The 18,201-nt window shown below is 40.1% G+C and overlaps 1 non-coding gene across 1 annotated transcript; it reads left to right on the top strand.

The window, feature by feature from the left end:
• Positions 1-17,864: 17,864 nt before the first annotated feature.
• LOC112725444 (small nucleolar RNA R71) lies at positions 17,865-17,972 on the top strand. Its single transcript, XR_003164553.1, has one exon. It is a non-coding gene; the product is annotated as a small nucleolar RNA R71 (small nucleolar RNA).
• The last annotated feature ends 229 nt before the right edge of the window (positions 17,973-18,201 follow it).

Here is an 18,201-nt window from a genome sequence, read left to right as displayed (position 1 = left end):
CAAAAATAATTTTTCTATTAAATCTCGTGCCAAACTTTAAGTTTGGTGTTTTCTTGTTGGTTTTCCTTTGTTTTTCGAAAATTTTATTTTGGTTTTCTAAAAATTTTAAGTTTGGTGTTCTTTCTTCATGTTCTTGTGTTCTTGTGAGTCTTCAAAGTGTTCTTGAGTTTTCCTTGTGTCTTGATCTTAAAATTTTTAAGTTTGGTGTTCCTTGGTGTTTTCCCTCCAAAATTTTCGAAAACAAGGAGCATTATATCTAAAAATTTTAAATCTTGTGCTATTTTATTGTTTTTCTCTTTCCTCACTAAATTCAAAAATATCTTTTCTCTCTATTTTTAAAAATTCAGATTTTTTTTTCAAAATTTAAAATCTTTTCCAAATCATATCTTTTTCAAAACTTCCTAACCACTTTCTCTCTCCTCATTTTTTTTGAAAATCTTCACCTATTTTTATTTATTTTATTTTAATCTATTTTATTTTCGAAATAATTAAATAAATAAATAAATAAATAAAAATAAATATAATTTTTTTTTTATTTTACATCAACTCCCTTTCTCCATCATGGATCTAAGTAAAAATGAACAGTCCAGGAGGACTCTGGGGTCATATGCTAACCCCTCTACTGCTTCATATGGGAGAAGTATCTGCATACCTTCCTTGGAGTCAGTAGGTTTGAGTTGAATCCTTAGCTCATTATCATGGTGTAGCAAAGCTGCCAGTATTCCGGTCTTCGACAGGAAGAACCTACAGAGTTTCTGGCACAATTTTTACAAAATGCTGACACAGTACATGATAAGGAAGTAGATCAGGATATCTACAGATTATTACTGTTTCCATTTGTTGTAAAAGACTAAGCCAATAGGTGGTTAAATAACCAACCTAAGGCTAGCATAAGGACATGGAAATAGCTGACAGAAAAATTCCTGAATCAATACTTTCCTCTAAAACGGATGACACAGCTAAGGCTGGACATCCAAGGCTTTAAAAAAGGAGATAATGAATCTCTTTATGATGCCTGGGAGAGATACAGAGAGATGCTATGAAAATGCCCCTCTGAAATGTTTTCAGAGTGGGTTCAGTTAGACATATTCTATTATGAGCTTACAAAAAGAGCTCAGATCTCTTTAGATTGCTCAGCTGGTGGATCTATCCACATGAGAAAGACAATTGAAAAAGCTCAAGAGCTCATTGATACAGTTGCCAGAAATCATCATCTGTACCTAAGCAGTGACTCTTCCATGAAAGAAGAGGCTAAAACAGTAACTGCTAAACTCAGTCCTGCAGAGCAAGCTGCTGAATTCAATCAGCAATTGGATTTTCTAACAAAGCAGTTAGCTGAATTCAAGGATAAACTACAAGAGACAAGGATGGATAATATAAACATGGAAGTACAATTAAAGCAAACAAGGCATCAGCTGTCAAAACAAATAACAGAAGAATGCCAAGCAGTTCAACTAAGAAGTGGGAAAGCACTAACTACCCCACTTCAAAGCAGCAGGAAACCAAGAAATGAGCAAACCACCCAAAATCCATCTGAGGACAGTAAGAGCCCAGGGAAAAATAATTCTGGTGCTAAAATGCCAGAAACAAGAAAGGATCTGGAGTTGAACGCCCAAAAGAAGCACAGTTCTAGCGTTCAAACGCCAGGAACAGATGAGGAGCTGGCGTCTAACGTCACTCCAGCTTCTAACTCTGGCACTCAATTGCTAGTGAGGGATCAGACACACACAAGTGCTGATAACAACCCATCTAAAAAGGCTTCTTCAACCACTTCTGTAGGAAATAAACTTACAGCAACTAAGGTTGAGGAATATAAAGCCAAGATACCTTATCCTCAAAAACTCCGCCAATAGGAGCAGGATAAGCAATTTGCTCGCTTTGCAGATTATCTCAGGACTCTTGAAATAAAGATTCCATTTGCAGAGGCACTTGAGCAAATACCTTCTTATGCCAAGTTCATGAAAGAGATATTGAGTCATAAGAAGGATTGGAGAGAAACTGAAAGAGTTCTCCTCACTGAAGAATGCAGTGCAGTCATTCTGAAAAGCTTTCCTGAAAAGCTTAAAGACCCTGGGAGTTTTCTGATACCATGCACATTAGAAGGTAATTGCACCAAGACAGCTTTATGTGATCTTGGGGCAAGCATCAACCTAATACCTGCATCCACTATCAGAAAGCTTGGTTTAACTGAAGAAGTTAAACCAACCCAGATATGTCTCCAACTTGCTGATGGCTCCATTAAATACCCATCAGACGTGATTGAAGACATGATTGTCAGAGTTGGGCCATTTGTCTTTCCCATTGACTTTGTAGTGCTGGAAATGGAGGAGCACGAGAGTGCCACTCTCATTCTAGGAAGACCCTTCCTAGCAACTGGACGAACTCTCATTGAAGTCCAACAGGGGGAAATAACCCTGAGAGTCAATGTTGATGAGTTTAAGTTGAATGCTATCAAAGCCATGCAGCATCCAGACACATCAAAAGACTGCATGAAAGTTGATCTTATTGACTCTTTGGTGGAAGAGATCAACATGGCTGTGAGTCTCGAATCAGAGTTGGAAGACATCTTCAAAGATGCTCAGCCTGATTTGGAGGATTCAGAGGAAATGAAAGAGCCTCAACCTCCTAAACCCAAGCTCAAACCATTACCACCATCCCTGAAATATGCATTTTTGGGAGAAGGTGACACTTTTCCAGTGATCATAAGCTCTGCTTTAAATCTACAGGAAGAGGAAGCACTTATTCAAGTGCTAAGGACACACAAGACAGCTCTTGGGTGGTCCAAGGTAACCTTAAGGGCATAAGCCCAGCTAGATGCATGCACAAAATCTTATTGGAGGATAATGCTAAACCAGTGGTTCAACCACAGAGGCGGCTAAATCCAGCCATGAAGGAAGTGGTGCAGAAAGAGGTCACCAAATTACTGGAGGCTGAAATTATTTATCCTATTTCTGATAGCCCCTGGGTGAGCCCTGTTCAAGTTGTCCCAAAAAAGGAGGCATGACAGTGGTTCATAATGAAAAGAATGAACTGGTTCCTACAAGAACAGTTACATGGTGGCGCATGTGTATTGACTACAGAAGGCTCAATACAGCCACCAGAAAGGATCATTTTCCTTTACCATTCATAGACCAGATGCTAGAAAGACTGGCAGGTCATGATTATTACTGCTTTTTGGATGGCTACTCAGGCTATAACTAGATTACAGTAGATCCCCAGGATCAAGAGAAAACAGCATTCACATGTCCATCTGGAGTGTTTGCTTATAGAAGGATGCCATTTGGGCTGTGTAATGTGCCTGCAACCTTCCAGAGATGCATGCTCTCTATTTTCTCTGATATGGTGGAAAAATTTCTGGAAGTCTTCATGGATGACTTCTCAGTATATGGAGACTTATTCAGCTCCTGTCTTGATCACCTGAAACTAGTTCTGAAAAGATGCCAAGAGACCAACCTGGTTTTAAACTGGGAAAAATGTCACTTTATGGTGACTGAAGGGATTGTCCTTGGGCATAAAATTTCAAACAAGGGAATAGAGGTGGATCAAGCAAAAATAGAGGTAATTGAAAAATTACCACCACCTGCCAATGTTAAGGCAATTAGAAGCTTTCTGGGGCATGCAGGATTCTATAGGAGGTTTATAAAGGATTTTTCAAAAATCGCAAAACCTCTGAGCAATCTGCTAGCTGCTGACACGCCATTTATGTTTGACACAGAGTGTCTGCAGGCGTTTGAAACGCTGAAAGCCAAGCTGGTCACAGCACCAGTTATTTCTGCACCAGACTGGACATTACCATTTGAGCTAATGTGTGATGCCAGTGATCACGCCATTGGTGCAGTGTTGGGGCAGAGGCATGACAAGCTTCTGCACATCATTTATTATGCTAGCCGCGTTTTAAATGATGCCCAAAAAAATTACACAACCACAGAAAAAGAATTGCTTGCAGTGGTTTATGCCATTGACAAGTTTAGATCATACTTGGTAGGATCAAAAGTGATTGTGTATACTGACCATGCTGCTCTCAAATATCTACTCACAAAGCAGGATTCAAAACCCAGGCTCATAAGATGGGTGTTGCTTCTGCAAGAGTTTGATATAGAAATAAGAGACAGAAAAGGGACAGAGAACCAAGTGGCTGATCCTCTGTCCCGGATAGAGCCAGTAGAAGGGACGTCCCTCCCCTCTCCTGAGATCTCTGAGACTTTTCCGGATGAGCATTTATTCGCCATTCAGGAAACACCATGGTTTGCAGACATTGCAAACTATAAAGCTGCAAGGTTCATACCCAAAGAGTACAACAGGCAACAAAAGAAAAAATTAGTTACTGATGCAAAGTACTACTTGTGGGATGAACTCTATCTCTTTAAGAGATGTGCAGACGGAATAATCCGGAGATGTGTGCCTAGAGAAGAAGCACAGAGGATCCTATGGCATTGCCATGGATCACAATATGGAGGCCATTTCGGAGGTGAGCGAACAGCCACCAAGGTCCTCCAATGTGGCTTCTATTGGCCCACACTCTATAAAGATTCCCGAGAGTTCGTACGTAACTGTGACAGTTGCCAAAGAGCTGGTAATCTGCCTCATGGTTATGCCATGCCTCAACAAGGAATCTCGAAGATTGAGTTGTTTGACGTATGGAGAATTGACTTCATGGGACCTTTTCCACCATCATACTCAAACACTTATATTCTGGTGGCTGTTGACTACGTATCAAAATGGGTAGAGGCCGTTGCCACACCCACCATTGATACTAAAACAGTGCTGAAGTTCCTCCAAAAATATATCTTCAGCAGGTTTGGGGTCCCTAGAGTACTAATCAGTGATGGGGGCACTCACTTCTGCAACAAACAGCTTTACTCTGCCATGGTCCGGTATGGGATTCGCCACAAGGTGGCGACTCCATATCATCCACAGACTAATGGACAAGCTGAAGTCTCTAACAGAGAGCTAAAAAGAATCCTAGAACGGACTGTAAGTATTCGTAGAAAGGATTGGACAAGAAGCTTGGATGATGCTCTATGGGCATACAGAACAGCATTCAAGACTCCTATAGGGACCTCTCCATACCAACTTGTGTATGGTAAGGCATGTCACCTGCCCGTGGAACTGGAACATAAAGCCTACTGGGCAACCAGATTCCTAAACTTTGATGCCAAATTAGCTGGAGAAAAAAGATTGCTCTAGCTAAATGAACTAGAGGAATTCAGATTCACTACTTTTGAAAATGCCAAGCTTTATAAAGAAAAATAAAAAAATGGCATGACAGGAAGCTGTCATCTAGAATCTTTGAACCAGGACAAAAGGTTCTGTTGTTTAACTCTAGGCTCAGGCTATTCCCCGGGAAACTGAAGTCCCGGTGGAGGGGACCATATGTGATTACAAGTGTTTCACCATATGGTTATGTGAAGCTTCAAGATATTGATTCTGATAAGAAGTTCATTGTTAATGGATAGAGAATCAAGCACTATCTTGAAGGCAATGTTGAGCAAGAGTGCTCAAGGCTAAAGCTAGATTAAAAGCTCAGCAAGGTCCAGCTAAAGACAATAAAGAAGCGCTTGCTGGGAGGCAACCCAGCCATGGGACATCACTTACTCTAAGCATTTTGCCCTATTCTTGATTTTATTTGTTTATATAAAGTTCATTAATCCTAAGGTAAAGAGTCAATTGTATAAGTTCACAGGGTTACAGAAGGATTCTGCACGAAAACAGATAAAAGAGCTCACTGGCAAGAAAACGCCAGTAAAAGTCTGTTTTGGGCGTTCAACGCCCAACAGAAGCATCCACTGGGCGTTGAACGCCAGTAAGGATAGCCATCTGGGCATTGAACGCCAGAAAGAAGCTCTTTCTGGGCGTTTAACGCCAGATTTACAGCGTTCTGGGCGTTCAGAAAAACGCCCAGTAACAAAGGACTTCCTGGCGTTCAACGCCAGAAATAAGCAGCAGCTGGGCGTTGAACGCCCAGGAGAAGCAGCATTTGGGCGTTGAACGCCCAAAACATGCAGCGTTTGGGCGTTCAAACGCCTGGATGGTGGGGAGGAGGTAAATTCGTTTTTTCTTCATATTTTTCATTTTAATCCTAATTTTCATGTTTCAATTCATGATTTCTTGCATAAACATGTTAAGAACCCTGATTTCTAAAAACCCTTCTTTAAAAATATTAAATGTATCTTAATCCATAAGCACAAATCCTTTTTTTTTTCAATCCAACTCAACTCTTTTTCAAAATTTTCAAAACAAATCTCTCTCTTTTCATTCAAAAATCTTTTCAACTAAGCAATATCTTTTTCAAATCTCCATACTATCTTTTTCAAATATCTTTCATATCTTTTCAATTTTAAATCATATCTTTTCTTATCATATTTTTTTCTAAAAATCATATCTTCTATCTTATCTTTCTCCCTATTTTTCGAAAACCCACCCCCTCTCCCTTTAAATATGGGTTCGGCCTCCCTCCCCTCCCATCCACCATTGCACCTAGCTCTCCTTCTCTCCCTCTCCTTTCTTTTCTTTTTGCTTGAGGACAAGCAAACCTCTAAGTTTGGTGTGCTTATCCGTGATCACTAAGATCATGGCTCCTAAAGGAAAACAACCCACTCCAAGAGGCAAGAAAGAAAGCGTTCCAAAACCACTTTGGAATCAAGGGAAGTTCTTAACTAAAGAACATTCAGACCATTATTACAAAATAATGGGTCTAAGATCAGTGATCCCGGAAGTTAGATTCGATCTGAAAGAAGACGAATATCCGGAGATCCAGGAGCAAATTTGAATCAGGAACTGGGAGATCCTAGCTAATCCTGAATCGAAAGTGGGAAGGAATATGGTCTAGGAGTTCTATGCTAATATGTGGCATACAGACAGGCAAAGACTATCTGGATCTGCTATCTATGACTATCGGACCTTGGTCAGAGGAAAGATTGTTCACACCCACCCTAACAAGATCAGGGAGATCTTAAAGCTACCTCAGCTGAAAGATGATCAAGACTCCTTCAATAGGAGAATGATGAGAACAGACAAGGGCCTGGATAAGATTCTAGAGGATATATGTATCCCTGGAGCCAGGTGGACCACCAGCACGAAGGGTGTTCCAAATCAACTCAAAAGAGAAGATCTCAAACCAGTCGCCAGAGGATGGCTGGATTTCATTGGTCATTCTCTGCTGCCCACTAGCAACCGTTCTGAAGTCACTATTAGAAGAGCAGTGATGATCCATTGCATCATGATGGGAAAAGAAGTGGAAGTTCATCAACTGAATTTTACAAAATTGCAAACAAAAATTCCAAAGATGCCAGGTTGGCTTATCCAAGCTTGATTTCTATGCTCTGCAAGGACGCTGGAGTAAGGATGGGAATAACTGAGTATATCTCAATTGAGCGACCAATCACCAAAGCATCAATGGAAAAACAACAAGCACAGGATGACCCCATCAAGAAGAAAACACAGGAATTTCTCCCAGAAATCCCTCAATCTGAATACTGGGAGTATCTTGAAACATCAGTTACCAAGATGCAAGAAGCTATGGAACAAATAATGAAAGAACAGAAGGAACAAAGTAGCATTCTTTGCTATTTGATTAAAGAACAGGAGGAGCAAGGGCGCGACTTAAGGGAATTGAAGCGCCAGAAATTATCTCTTGAAGGACCAAGCACCCCGCAGATTAGAGGAACATCCGCTCCCCAGAACCAAGGTTGTTAAATTCCAATCTTAGCCTTAACTCTGTGATAACTGTTCTTATTCTAGTTTTACCTTAGGAGTCATATAGTAGTAATTAGTATCTATATTTTTGATTTTATCTCCAACTAAGCTATAATTTAATTTTCTCATCATCATCAAACATGAATAAAACAGAAGAATTTCTTTAGAATAAGAGGCAATAATTTTCGAGTTTTTAATAAGAACATTATAATTATTTACATGTGGTGGCAATGCTTTCTGTCTTCTGAATGAATGCTTGAACAGTGCATATGTCTTTTGAATTTGATGTTTAAGACTGTTAAATATGTTGGCTCTTGAAAGAATGATGAACATGAGACATGTTATTGATAATCTGAAAAATCATAAAAATGATTCTTGAAGCAAGAAAAAGCAGCAAAGAACAAAAGCTTGCAGAAAAAAAAGCAAGCAGAAAAAGCCAAAGCTCTTAAAACCAAAAGGCAAGAGCAAAAAGCCAATAACCCTTAAAACCAAAAGGCAAGGGTAATAAAAAGGATCCAAGGCTTTGAGCATCAGTGGATAGGAGGGCCTAAAGCAATAAAATCCTGGTCTAAGTGGCTGAACCAAGCTGTCCCTAACCATGTGCTTGTGGCGTGAAGGTGTCAAGTGAAAACTTGAGACTGAGCGGTTAAAGTCAAGGTCCAAAGCTAAAAGAAGAGTGTGCTTAAGAACTCTGGACACTTCTAATTGGGGACTTTAGCAAAGCTGAGTCACAATCTGAAAAGGTTCACCCAATTATGTGTCTGTGGCATTTATGTATCCGGTGGTAATACTGGAAAACAAAGTGCTTAGGGCCACGGCCAAGACTCATAAAGTAGCTGTGTTCAAGAATCATCATACTAAAATAAGAGAATCAATAACACTATCTGAATTCTAAGTTCCTATAGATGCCAATCACTCTAAGCTTTAATGGATAAAGCGAGATGCAAAAACTGTTCGGAAGCAAAAAGCTACTCGCCCCGCTTATCTAATTAGAATCTGAGCTTCACTCAAAAACTCTGAGATATTATTGTTTCTTGACTCATTTGTATTCTATTTTATTTATCTAGTTGCTTGAGGACAAGCAACAGTTTAAGTTTGGTGTTGTGATGAGCGGGTATTTTATACGCTTTTTGGGGTTAATTTCATATAGATTTTAGTATATTTTAGTTAGTTTTTAGTTTATTCTCATTAGTTTCTAGGCAAAATTCATATTTCTGGACTTTACTATGAGTTTGTGTGCTTTTCTGGAATTTCAGGTATTTTCTGGCTGAAATTGAGGGAGCTGAGCAAAAATCTGATTCAGGCTGAAAAAGGACTGCTGATGCTGTTGGATTCTGACCTCTCTGTACTCAAAATGGAATTTCTGGAGCTACAGAAGTCCCAATGGCGCGCTTCCAATTGCGTTGGAAAGTAGACATCCAGGGCTTTTCAGAAATATATAATAGTTTATACTTTGCTCAAGGATAGATGATGTAAACTGGCGTTCAACGCCAGTTCCATGCTGTAGTCTGGCGTCCAGCGCCAGAAACAAGTCAAAAGTTGGAGTTCAACGCCAGAAATGGATCCAAAGCTGGCGTTGAATGCCCAAAACAGCCCTATGCACGTGAGAAGCTTTAGTCTCAGCCCCAGCACACACCAAGTGGGCCCCAGAAGTGGATTTCTGCACCATCTATCATAGTTTACTCGTTTTCTGTAAACCTAGGTTACTAGTTTAGTATTTAAACAACTTTTAGAGATTTATTTTGTATCTCATGACATTTTAGATCTAAACTTTGTACCTTTTGACGGCATGAGTCTCTAAACTCCATTGTTGGGAGTGAGGAGCTCTGCTGTGCCTCGATGAGTTAATGCCAGTATTTCTGTTTTCTATTCAATCATGTTTGTTCCCATCTAAGATATTCATTTGCGCCTTATTATGATGAATGTGATGATTCGTGACACTCATCACCATTCTCAACCTATGAATGTGTGCCTGACAACCACCTCCATTCTACATTATATTGAATGAGTATCTCTTAGATTCCTTAATCGGAATCTCCGTGGTATAAACTAGAATCCATTGGCAGCATCCTTGAGAATCCGGAAAGTCTAAACCTTGTCTGTGGTATTCCTAGTAGGATTCTGGGATTAGATGACTGTGACGAGTTTCAAACTCGCGAGTGCTGGGCGTAGTGACAGACGCAAAAAGATAGCGAATCCTATTCCGGTATGATCGAGAACCTATAGATGATTAGCCGTGCGGTGACAGCGCACCTGGACCATTTTCACTGAAAGGAAGGATGGTAGCCATTGACAACGGTGATCCTCCAACACACAGCTTGCCATAGGAGGGACGTGCGTGCGTGAAGAAGAAGATGGAGAGAAAGCAGAGATTCAAAAGGCAAAGCATCTCCAAAACTCCAACATATTCTCATTTACTGCATAACAAGTAACCTTTAATTCATGCTCTCTTGTTCATTTGCAAGACAATTGATAGCCACTAATTAATATTCTGACTAAGAGTTGCATGATAACCATAGCTTGCTTCAAGCCAACAATCTCCGTGGGATCGACCCTTACTCACGTAAGGTATTACTTGGACGACCCAGTGCACTTGCTGGTTAGTTGTGCGGAATTACATAGTGTGAAGTAATTTTCGTGCACCAGCAATCTTAAGTGATTGGATTCCAATTCCTTGGCAACCCAATCTCTCTAAGCTTAAACAATTGCCCAATTCCTTGATTTAATTGCTCATGGGAAGAGATGAAGTATGGTCGCTGATTATACCACATGTATTTCCAAATCAAAGTGTTGGTAGGATTATATGTCACTATATCTATCCAAACCCCAATTTGGTCCAACATGAGAAAGCAATTCTAGCATGATCTCCTCGTCCCTTTTCCAAGGCTCAGAGGAGATCCAATTATGGAGAGTTTCTTTTCCAAGACAACTAACCAATTGGATTAAGATCGAAAGCTTTCTAGTAAAATCAAGAGAAAAGAAAGAAGAAGATGAATGAAAACTATAATTGATCCATCAAATTACAACAGAGCTCCCTAACCCAATAAAAAGGGGTTTAGTTATTCATAGCTCTGGAAATGGAAGATGATAGAAAAGAGTGCATTCTCCAATTAAACTAGAAGTTGTAGAGAAAGTAAAAATATACAAAGTGTAGTTCTCAAGTTCCAGATCCCTTTTTTAATTCAAAACTATCCCTATATATACTACTCTTCTGATCTTCTAGTTAGCTCTTCAAGTTTTGGATATGGGCCCTTGATCTTTAGTTGAAGCAGTTACAGTCTTTAGTGGGCTCAGCTTTGCTTGCAGAAAGAATGTGAGTTAGGCATGATGGGAGGTTAGTTAGGACGTTAGTGGCGTTAACGTTAAGTGTAAACTTGGGTTCGAAAGCGTTAGTGATGATAACTTTGTCACTAACGTTCCAAACTAGTTGATCCACGTTAACTTCAACATTAGTGGTACTAACGTAACCACTAACGTAGCCTCTTAGCCCTTCGCAAGCGTTATCGGCACTTACTTTTTCCAATAACGTTGCTCCTTGTCCCTCTCTTCCACGTTAATGATCCACGTTAGTGTAACTAACGTGGCCCTTAACGTGGGCATGCCAAGGCTCGAGAGCATTAGTGACACTTACCTTTGTCACTAATGCTTCAAAATGCCCCTTCCTTCCACGTTAGTGCTTCATGTTAATGGCATTAACGTGACCACTAACGTGGGTGTGCTTGCCATCTCCAATGTTAGTGACAAAGGTTAGTGTCACTAACGTTGGCATATCATCCCTTGCTCCACGTTACCCTTCACGTTAGTGGTCTTAACGTGACCACTAACGTGGGAAATCTTGGCCTGCTCCAGTGTTAGTGAAAAAGGTGAGTGTCACTAACGTTGGCGATCTCTTTCTTTTTCCACGTTAGAGTTCACGTTAATTGGATTAACGTGACTCTTAACGTGGCTGTGTGTGGCCTTTTGGAACGTTAGTGGTGTTCACTTTTACCACTAACATTGGAGCTTCTCTTTCCTTCAACGTTAGTTCCCACGTTAATGTAACTAACGTAGCAACTAACGTGGGTTATGATGGCTTTCGAAAGCATTATTGGTGGTAACTTTACCACTAACGTTGCAAGCTTGCTCCCTTTCCACCTTAGTGGTCACGTTAGTGAGACTAACGTGGCTGCTAACGTGGCTTTTCTTTGCTTCCTTTGTCCTGAAATCAAACAAACAAGGTGCATCAAAGCTTTGTCTCAAGTCATGAGATCATGCATCATCCATTTTATCATTCAATTCATGCATAATTCTCATGAAATCATGTAAAGTTCACAATGTTTGCTTGAATCAAGATGTAAGTGTATATTCATCTAAAACTTGCTTATTTATTAAGAAAATGCATGAAACTACCCTAAAATAGTAAAGAAAAAGGTCAGTGAAACTGGCCAAGATGCCCTGGCATCACAACACCAAACTTAAAGCTTGCTTGTTGGTGCACGAAATCGTGATCGCGACGGCGCCAAAAACTTGGTACGCACATTCATAATCTCACTTCTTCTTCACAACTTCGCACAACTAACCAGCAAGTGCACTGGGTCGTCCAAGTAATAAACCTTATATGAGTAAGGGTCGATCCCACGGAGATTGTCGTCTTGAAGTAAGCTATGGTCATTTTGTAAATCTTAGTCAGGAAGATTCAAATGGTTATGAGGTTTTGATAATTAAAATATAAATAAAATATAAAATAAGATAGAGGTACTTATGTAATTCATTGATGAGAATTTCAGATAAGCGTATGGAGATGCTTTGCTCCTTCTGAATCTCTGCTTTCCTACTGCCTTCATTCAATCATTCATACTCCTTTCCATGGCAAGCTGTATGTTGGGCATCACCGTTGTCAATGGCTACTTGCCATCCTCTCAGTGAAAATGGTCCAAATGCGCTGTCACCGCACGGCTAATCATCTGTCGGTTCTCGATCATGTTGGAATAGGATCCATTGATCCTTTTGCGTCTGTCACTACGCCCAACACTCACGAGTTTGAAGCTCGTCATAGTCATTCCTTCCCAGATCCTACTCGGAATACCACAGACAAGGTTTAGACTTTCCAGATCTCAGGAATGGCCGCCAATAACTCTAGCTTATACCACAAAGACTCCGATCTTTCGGAATGGAGGCTAAGAGATACACACTCAAGCTATTGCAGATAGAACAGAAGTGGTTGTCAGGCACGCGTTCATAGGTGAGAATGATGATGAGTGTCACGGATCATCACATTCATCAAGTTGAAGTGCGAGTGAATATCTTGGAATAAGAATAAGCATGAATTGAATAGAAAAACAATAGTACTTTGCATTAATTCATCAGGAACAGCAGAGCTCCACACCTTAATCTATGGGGTGTAGAAACTCCACCATTGAAAATACATAAGTGATGAAGGTCCAGGCATGGCCGAATGGCCAGCCTCCAAGGTCTAGGGACTAAACGTCCAAAGATGAAAATACAATAGTAAAAAGTTCTATTTATACTAAACTAGTAGATAGGGTTACAGAAAAAAGTAAATGATGCAGAAATCCACTTCCGGGCCCACTTGGTGTGTGCTTGGGATGAGCATTAAAGCTTTCATGTGTAGAGACTTCTTTTGAAGTTAAACATCAGATTGTAGCCTGTTTCTGGCGTTTAACTCTGGTTTGTAACCTGTTTCTGGTGTTTAACTTCAGAATAGTCAGGAAGTTGTCGTTTGAACGCCAGTTTGCATCGTCAAAACTCGGAAAAAGTATGGACTATTATATATTTCTAGAAAGCCCTGGATGTCTACTTTCCAACGCAATTGAGAGCGCCACATTGGGTTTTGGTAGCTCCAGAAAATCTATTTCGAGTGCAGGGAGGTCAGAATCCAACAGCATCTGCAGTCCTTTTCCGGCCTCTGAATCAGATTTTTGCTCAAGTCCCTCAATTTCAGCAAGAAAATACCTGAAATCACAGAAAAATACACAAACTCATAGTAAAGTCCAGAAATGTGAATTTTGGATAAAAACTAATAAAAATATTATAAAAAGTAACTAAAATATACTGATAACTACCTAAAAACAATGCCAAAAAGCGTATAAATTATCCGCTCATCACAACACCAAACTTAAATTGTTGCTTGTCCCCAAGCAACTGAAAATCAAATAGGATAAAAAGAAGAGAATATACTATAAATTCCAAAATATCAATGAAACTTAGCTCCAATTAGATGAGCGGGACTAGTAGCTTTTTGCCTCTGAACAGTTTTGGCATCTCACTTTATCCTTTGAAGTTCAGAATGATTGGCATCTATAGGAACTCAGAATTTAGATAGTATTATTGATTTTCCTAGTTCTGTATGTTGATTCTTGAACACAGCTACTTTATGAGTCTTTGCCGTGGCCCTAAGCACTTTGTTTTCCAATATTACCACCGGATACATAAATGCCACAGGCACATAACTTGGTGAACCTTTTCAGATTGTGACTCAGCTTTGCTAGAGTCCCCAGTTAGAGGTGTCCAGAGTTCTTAAACACACTCTTTTTGCTTTGGATCACGACTTTAACCTCTCAGTCTCAAGCTTTTCACTTGACACCTTCACGCCACAAGCACATGGTTAGGGACAGCTTGATTTAGCCGCTTAGGCCAGGATTTTATTCCTTTGGGCCCTCCTATCCATTAATGCTCAAAGCCTTGGATCCTTTTTACCCTTGCCTTTTAGTTTAAAGGGTTACTGGCTTTTTGATCTTGCCTTTTGGTTTAAAGAGCTCTTGGCTTTTTCTGCTTGCTTTTTCTTTTTCTTTCTTTTTTTTTTCTTTTATTTTTGCCATTTTTTTCGCAAGCTTTCTCTATTCACTGCTTTTTCTTGCTTCAAGAATCATTTTTATGATTTTTCAGATCATCAATAGCATTTTTCCTTTTTCATCATTCTTTCAAGAGCCAACAATTTTAACATTCATAAACAATAAATTCAAAAATATGCACTGTTCAAGCATTCATTCAGAAAAACAAAAAGTATTGGCACCACATCAACATAATTAAACTAATTTCAAGGATGAATTCAAAATCATGTACTTCTTGTTCTTTTGTGATTAAAAATGTTTTTCATTTAAGAAAGGTGATGGATTCATAGGATATTCATAGCTTTAAGACATAGACACTTAGACACTAGTGATCATGTAATAAGACACAAACATAAATAAAATATAAAGTTCAAAACTGAAAACAGAAAAATAAATAGACAAGGAGGTTAAGGAACGGGTCCACCTTAGTGAGGGTGGCGTCTTCTTCCTCTTGAAGAACTAATGGTGCTCTTGAGTTCTTCTATGTCTCTTCCTTGCCTTTGTTGCTCCTCCCTCATGACTCTTTGATCTTCTCTAATTTCATGGAGGAGGATGGAATGCTCTTGGTGCTCCATCCTTAGTTGTTCCATGTTGGAACTTAATTCTTGTTAATTTGCTCCCAATAGTTTTGTGGAGGAAAGTGCATCCCCTGAGACATCTCAGGGATTTCATGATGAGGAACTTTCTCATGCTTTTGTTGAGGTCCATAAGTGGGCTCTCTTGCTTGCTCCATCCTTTTCTTATTGATGGGCTTGTGAGATGAATCTTTCCATCTCCCATGAATCAGAGGTGAAAGCTTTTGCCTTCCCTTTCCTCTTTCTAGAGGTTTCTCTGGCCTTAGGTTCCATAAATAGTTATGGAAAAACAAAAAGCAATGCTTTTACCACACCAAACTTAGAAGGTTTGCTCGTCCTCGAGCAAAAGAAGAAAGAGGGGAGTAGAAGAAGAAGAAATAGAGAAGATGGAAGGGGTTTAGTGGTTCGGCCAAGGGGGAGAGTAGTGTTTGTGATATGTGGAAAAGAAGGAGAGAAGGGTGTTTTTAGATAGGAGTGGAGATAGGGGTAGGTTCATGTATTTAGGGTTGGGTTTGGGAGGGATTGGTGAAGGGTATTTGGGGAAGAGTGTTATGAAAAGGTGGGGGAGAGAGAAGTGGGGTAGGTGGGGATCCTGTGATGTCCACAGATCCTGAGGAGTCAAGGACTTATCATCCCTGCTCCGTTTAGGCATATAAACGCCCTTAGAGTGCAATCCTGGCATTTAACGCCAGACTGCTGCTTGTTTCTGGCGTTAAACGCCAGCTTTTCTCCCTTTATTTGCATTTAATGCCAAGTTGGTGCCTGTTTCTGGCATTAAACGCCAGTCTGGTGCTTGTTTCTGGCATTTAACGCTAGCTTGATGCTTCTTTCTGGCGTTAAACGCCAGTCTGATGCTTCTTACTGGCGTTTAAACGCTAGTAAGTTCTTCCTCCAGGGTGAGCTGTTCTTAATGCTATTTTTCATTCTATTTTTGATTTTTCAGTTGTTTTTGTGACTTCACATGATCATCAACCTAAAGAAAACATAAAATAACAATGGAAAATAAGTAGATATAATTAAATAACATTGGGTTGCCTCCCAATAAGCGCTTCTTTAATGTCAATAGCTTGACAGTGAACTCTCATGGAGCCTCACAGATAATCAGAGCAAGGTTGGGGCCTCTCAACACCAAACTTAGAGTTTGGTTGTGGCCTCCCAACACCAAACTTAGAGTTTGAATGTGGGGGTTTTGTTTGACTCTATATTGAGAGAAGCTTTTCATGCTTCCTCTCCATGGTTACAGAAGGAGAACCTTGGGTCTTGAATACAAGGTAGTCCTCATTCAACTGAAGGACCAACTCTCCTCTGTCAACATCAATCACAGCTTTTGCTGTGGCTAGGAAGGGTCTGCCAAGGATGATGGATTCATCCTCATCCTTCCAAGTGTCTAGGATTATGAAATCAGCAGGGATGTAAAGACCTTCAACCTTTACTAGCACGTCCTTTACTAGTCCATAAGCCTATTTCATTGATTTGTCTGCCATCTCTAGTGAGATTCTTGCAGCTTGTACCTCAAAAATTCCCAGTTTCTCCATTACAGAGAGTGACATGAGGTTTATTCCTGACCCCAGGTCATATAGAGCCTTCTCAAAGGTCATGGTGCCTATGGTACAAGGTATTGAGAACTTTCCAGGATCCTGTTTCTTCTGAGGTAATTTTAGTTGAACCAGATTACTTAGTTCATTGATGAGCAATGGAGGTTTATCCTCCCAAGTCTCATTACCAAATAGTTTGGCATTCAGCTTCATGATTGCTCCTAGATACTTAGCAACTTGCTCTTCAGTGATGTCTTCATCCTTTTCAGAGGAAGAATATTCATCAGAGCTCATGAATGGCAGAAGGAAGTTCAATGGAATCTCTATGGTCTCTGTATGAGCCTCAGATTCCTTTGGTTCCTCAAATGGGAACTCCTTTCTGTTCAGAGGACGTCCCAAGAGGTCTTCCTTACTGGGATTCACGTCCTCCTCCTCCTCTGGGCATTTGGCCACACCAAGTAAGGTTATGGCCTTGCACTCTCTCTTGGGATTTTCTTCTGTATTGCTTGGGAGAGTACTGGGAGGAGTTTCAGTAATCTTCTTACTCAGCTGACCCACTTGTGCCTCCAAATTTCTAATGGAGGACCTTGTTTCATTCATGAAACTTAGTGTGGTCTTGGATAGATCAGAGACTATGGTTGCCAGGCCAGAATGGCTCTGTTCAGAATTCTCTGTCTGTTGCTGAGAAGATGATGGAAAATGCTTGCTATTGCTAAACCTATTTCTTCCACCATTATTATTGAAGCCCTGTTGAGGCTTCTGTTGGTCCTTCCATGAGAAATTTGGATGATTTATCCATGAAGGATTATAGGTGTTTCCATAGGGTTCTCCCATGTAATTCACCTCTGCTATTGCAGGGTTCTCAGGATCATAAGCTTCTTCTTCAGAAGATGCTTCTTTAGAAGATGCTTCTTTAGTACTGTTGGATGCAACTTGCTATCCATTCAGACTCTGAGAAATAATATTGACTTGCTGAGTCAATATTTTGTTCTGAGTCAATATGGCATTCAGAGTATCAATTTCAAGAACTCCCTTCTTCTGAGGCGTCCCATTGTTCACAGGATTCCTCTCAGAGGTGTACATGAACTGGTTATTTGCAACCATTTCAATGAGTTCCTGAGCTTCTGCAGGGTTTTTAGATGAAGAGATCCTCCTGCAGAATGGTCCAATGACATTTTTGACAACTCAGACAGACCATCATAGAAGATACATATGATGCTCCATCCTGGAAGCATGTCAGTAGGACATCTTTTGATCAGTTGCTTATATCTTTCCCAAGCTTTATAGAGGGACTCACCTTCCTTTTGTCTGAAGGTTTAGATTTCCACTCTAAGCTTGCTCATCTTTTGAGGTGGAAAGAATTTGGCCAGGAAAGCACTGACCAGCTTTTCCCAAGAGTTCAGGCTTTCCTTAGGTTGTGAATCCAACCATGTTCTAGCTCTGTCTCTTACAGCAAAAGGGAAAAGCATAAGCCTGTAGACCTCAGGATCAACTCCATTGGTCTTGACAGTGTCATAGATTTGCAAGAATTTAGATAAGAACTGATGGGGATCTTCCAATGAAAGT

The sequence above is a fragment of the Arachis hypogaea genome, chromosome 11, assembly GCF_003086295.3.
Source record: "Arachis hypogaea cultivar Tifrunner chromosome 11, arahy.Tifrunner.gnm2.J5K5, whole genome shotgun sequence".
Taxonomy (NCBI): domain Eukaryota; kingdom Viridiplantae; phylum Streptophyta; class Magnoliopsida; order Fabales; family Fabaceae; genus Arachis; species Arachis hypogaea.
Note: the sequence above shows the minus strand (reverse complement) of the source record. Positions and strands in the feature narration are given on the sequence as shown.